Below are 5,517 nucleotides of genomic sequence, written 5' to 3'. Positions count from 1 at the left end.
AAGACTGAGTTCACCTAGGCCAGTGGTTCTCAACCTTCCTAGTGCCGTGACCCTTTAATACAGTTCCTCATGTTGTGGTGACCCCCAATTTCATTGTTACAAATTGAACATAATTAAAGCATAGTAATTAATCACAAAAACAATATGTAATTATATATGTGTTTTCCGATGGTCTTAGACGACCCCTGTGAAAGGGTCGTTCAACCCCCAAAGGGGTCGCGACCCACAGGTTGAGAACCGCTGACCTAGGCAATGAATGAATGCCTCCTTTCCATTTAGTAAGCCAAGGCCCACCACTCCACCATCTTAAAAGAAACTTCAGTATGTTAAGAGGTGGCAAAATTATTATGCAAGGTTTATTCACACGTATAACAATCCATATCAAAATATGTGGGTATAAAGAGGAATTAATGTCCCTAATTCCCACTTCACATTAACTTTCAAACTGAAGAACTGAAACTGATGTGATATACTCCAGTTTTTCGGCCCTTCTACATTCCCTCAGTCTAACAGGTACTAAGCTAGGTGATACCTGAGCAGGGGGAAGAGTGTCACAAAAATATGTAAGACAAAATCCCTTCCCTCAGAGAGTTCACATTTAACATTTAGCTTGAAACATCAGGCTTATTTAAGTCCTTTAAATGAGTGAGTTCATTTAATCTTCACAACAACTGGAGAAAATGGGCATTTAATTTCCGTTTTACATGTGCGGAAACTGAAGGTTTGAAAGTTTAAGAAATTTGCTCAAGGTTCCAGAGCTAAACAATTCCATTTACAATTGCATTTTTTTAAGTAAAATAAAATAGGAATAAATTTATTTGGTTAGGAATAAATTTAACCAAAGTGAGAGACTTACACAATTGCAAGAAATTAAAGAGCTAAATAAATGGAAAGACATCTGTGCTTATGGATTGGAAGACTTACTATAATTAAGATGGCAATACTCCCCCCACCAAACTGCCTTTTTTGTAGAAATGGGCAAACTGCCCTAAAATTCATATGGAAATGCAAGGGACCCTGAGTAGCCAAAACAAAAGAACAAAGTTGGAGGACTCACACATCTCAATTTCAAAACTTCTAAAAGCTAGTTACCAAAACCATGTGGAACTGGCATAAGGACAAACATACAGATCAACAGAATAGAATTCGAGTCCATAAGCTCACATTGCAATCAACTGATTTTCAACAAGAGTGCCAAAGCCATTCAATGAGAAAAGACCAATCTCTCAAAATATGGTGCTAAATAACTGCATATACATTCATGTGCAAACAAGCACCAAATACAAAAATTAACCCAAATGGATCAAAAACCTAACTATAAAGGTTAAAATTATAACTCTTGAAAGGAAATATGGCTGTAAATCTTTATAATTTTGGATTACACTAGAGTTTCTTAAATATAAAACCAAAAGCACAAGGAACAAAAGAATAGATAAACTGAACATCATAAAAATTTAAAACTTTTGTACATTAAAGGATACTGTCAAGAAAAAAGACAAATCACAGGATGGGAGTAAATATTTGCAAAACCATCTGATAAAGGACTAGCATCCAGAGTATATAAATAACTTTTACAACTTGAGTAAAAAACCCAACAACCCAATTTAGAAATGAGCAAAGGATTTAAATAGATATTTCTCCAAAGAAATACAAATGGCCATGAAAAGATACTCCTGCACATGAAATGATACTCAACATTATTTGTTACTAGGGGCCCAGTGCATGAATTCATGCATCTTGAAAGGAACTGTGGCCCCCGAGGCTGCGGTGGGCACAAGAGCTGGTCTTGTCCCATCCTCCACACCCCCGCCCAGCCCCTCCCACCGCAGCCCTTGGTCCCGTCTGCCGGCAGCCCTGCTCATACCCACTGATGACACAGAGCGATTGGGGCCGGCGTCAGCAGCAGGAGTGAGCAGGGCTGGTGCCATCAACAGGTATGAACAGTGGCTGCTGCCCCGATCGCCCCTCAGGAGCAGGGGGAGGTGGAGAAGCCCTCAGGGTGATCGGGTCTGGCAGCCGCCGCTCACACTCACTGTCGGAAACAAACGATCAAGACTGGTGCCGGGTGCCGTCAGCGGGTGTGAGCAGCGGCTCCGGGGCTGGCTATGGGTGCTAGCAGGACCAACACAGCTCTGGAGCCAGCTGCGGGTGCAAGCAGTGCCGGCAGCGGATGTGAGTGGCGGCAGCTGCCAGCCCCAATCACCCCTCAGGAGCAGGGGAAGGTGGAGAAGCCCTGGGGGGCAATTGGGGCCGGCAGCCGACACTCGCACCCACTGATAGCCCCGAGGGATCAGGGCTGGTGCCAGGCGCTGGCAGCAGGTGCAAGCGGTGGCTCTGGCACCAGCAGCGGGTGTGAGCGGCAGTTCTGGTGCCAGCAGTGGATGTGAGCGGCAGCTCTGGCGCCGGCCGTGGGTACGAGCGGGGCCGGTGCTGGCAGCATGTGCGAGCGCTGGGTGGGACTGTGGCAAGAGAGAGCAAAGAATTTTCAGTAACCACCAGAGGCTCACCCCTATGACAGTGACAGGTGCCCCATCTTGGTATGGCGCCCCCCGCTCACCTGCTCCACCATCCTGCCACAGCCAGCACCCACCATGTTCTGCACTCTGCCACCTGCTGCCAGTGCCTGCCATGTTCCGTGCGCACCCCCTGGTGGTCTGCGCATGTCATAGCGACCGGTTGTTCAATTGTTCCGCCATTCAGTCTATTTGCATTTTAGGGTTTTATATAGAGAGACTAGGGAAATGAAAATCAAAACAATGAAATACCACTTTTTACCTACCAGGATGGCTATAATCAAAAGTACATTAACAAGTGCTGCCAAGGATATGGAGGATTTTGAACCTTCATGCATTGCTGGTGGAAATGTCAAATGGTACCACTGCTTTGGAAAACAGTCTGGCAGTTCTTGGGTGATGAAAATGTTCAGGAACTGATAATGGGGATGTTTTTACAACATTATAAATATGCTAAAAGCCACTGAATTGTACACTTTAAAATGGGTAAACTGGTGACTTAAGTGATTATTTCCATTAAAAAATAAAAATAAAAAAGATTCCAGAGCTAGTCAGTGGCTGAGCCGGGATGAGAACCCAGGCAGTCTAGCTTCCAAAGCCCAGCTCCACAGCTATGCTGCAAAGCCTGCAAGGAAGAAGTAATCAGTCCATCTGGAGAAAGGAAATGGTCAGAGAAAGCATCTGGGCTTGGTTACAAGGGTTAGGAGGACTTTGCCAAGTGAAGAAATGCCCCACTCCAAACGGGAAAATGGCACAAGCTATAGAGAACACTATCATGTGGGCCACCCAAGCTGTTTTGGTGACTGGCAGGAATGAGGTAGGCACCAACAGAAAAGGAAGCCAGAGATACTGGCAGGGTCTGTTCCTGGAGCATCTACATGCCACACAAGTCCTGGTTTACAGAGTAGAAATATGACCAACTATACAGCCAAAGCTGAAATAAGAGATTCAGCAGGTGAATGGAATTTAAAAGCAAATTTTTAAATGTTTTATCATGCTGAGGAGGAAATATTAAACTTCATGGAGCTATTTATAAGGCTCATTAATTCTCCACAATTCATTTTGTGTCTGTACACCCACACAGTATTTATCCCCTCAGGAACTTTGCCAATTATCACTTCTTTCATTTATAAATCCTAAAAGTCTCATTTCAAGCATCAGTCATCCCTTATTTCTATAAAAATCTCTAACAGCAGCAAGCAATAGTAAAGTCTACTTTCAAGGCTTTGTTGCTTTATAAAATGTTATGAAGTACAGCAAACACTTTAGCAAAAACTGACTGAAGCTACTTTATTCTTGTCTTGCTATCTGTGAATTTTCCCACCAATTACATAAACATGAAATGTGAACTAGTTCTTCATTTAATATGCAACAATCAAAACATAGTAATATGCAACAATCAACATACAAGGCCTTAAACATAGCAAGGACATACAAAAAATATCTTAGCTTTCTTTGTTATATCAAAGTGATCTTGAATCAATACTCCAGAGCACAAGTTCTTTATCCATATCATCTTTAAACATGCATTAAGTTGCTGGTTTCTGGTCACTTAGAAAACATTTTAAGCATGAAATAATGCCTAAAGATTAAGACATTAGGAATAATAATAATTCTATTTGTAATAAATAGCAACAACAATAATAACAATAACAGCTAACATTTCATACCAATTACAAATGTGTCAGGCATTCTTCTATTTGCTTTATATATAACTCTCTTAATACTCCCATGTCCCTATAAGATAAATACTATTATTATCACCATTTTACAGACAGGAAAACTGAGTTACAGAAAGGCTACACAACTTGCCATGATTCATAGAACCACTATGGTAAAAAGGGAATCCGAACTCAGACAGCCTATGCATAGGGTCTGGGCCATCAACCATTATGATCTATGCATGTCTGATTTAAATTTTTTTTTAAGAGAGGGGTTGGGGGATAGAGAGAGATAAACACTGATTTGTTTGTTGTTCCACTTATTTATGCATTCACTGGTTGATTCTTGTATGTGCCCTGACCAGGAATCGAACGAACCCACAACCTTGGCATTTGGAGATAATGCTCTAACCAACTGAGCTACCTGGCCAGGGCTATGGGTGTCTGATTTAGAACGCTCTCAAATTTTTCCATAAATAAAGAACTTAAACACTCATTTATATTAATACTAGAGGCCCGGTGCACAAAAATTTGAGCACTCGTGGGGGGTGGGGAGGGTCCCTCAGCCCGGCCTGTGCCCTCTCACAGTCTGGGACCCCTCAGGGGATGACCATCTGCTGGCTGAGGCCTGCTCCCCAGGGGATTGGGCCTAAGCTGGCAATCAGACATCCCTCTGGCAGCCCGGCAGCCCTCGGGGGATGTCCACTTGCCAGTGGGGAGCAGACCTAAGCTGCAGTCGAACATCCTTAGCACTGCTGAGGAGGCAGGAGAGGCTCCCACCACCATCGCTGTACTGGCAGCCATCAGCCTGGCTTCTGGCTGAGCAGAGCTCCTCCCATGTGAGAGCACCCTGACCACCAGAGGGCAGCTCCTGCAGTGAGCGTCTGCCCCCTGGTGGTCAGTGTGTGTCATAGTGACCAGTCATTCCCAGTCTTTCTGCGGTTAGGGTCAGTTTGCATATTACCCTTTTACTATATAGGATAGAGGCCTGGTGCACGGGTGGGGGCCGGCTGGTTTGCCCTGAAGGGTGTCCCGGATCAGGGTGGGGGTCCCGCTTGGGTGCCTGGCCAGCCTGGGTGAGGGGCTGATGGCTGTTTTCAGGCTGCCCGCACCCCCTTCAGGGTGGGGGTTCCCACTGGGGTGCCTGGCCAGCCTGGATGAGGGGCTGAGGGCTGTTTTCAGGCAGGCCAAGCCTGCACCAAGCCTGCAACTGAAGCTCCCAGTCTCTCCTTTTTTTCTTTTTTATTCTGGGATTTATTTACCTTTTGTAATTGAAACTTTGTTGCGGCTCCAGCTCCGAGGCCGGCTGGCTGAAAGCAGGTATCTGGGGTTTGTTTAGCTTC

Source organism: Myotis lucifugus, unplaced genomic scaffold (genome assembly GCF_000147115.1).
Source record: "Myotis lucifugus unplaced genomic scaffold, Myoluc2.0 scaffold_18, whole genome shotgun sequence".
In the NCBI taxonomy this organism is placed as follows: Eukaryota; Metazoa; Chordata; class Mammalia; order Chiroptera; family Vespertilionidae; genus Myotis; species Myotis lucifugus.
Note: the sequence above shows the minus strand (reverse complement) of the source record.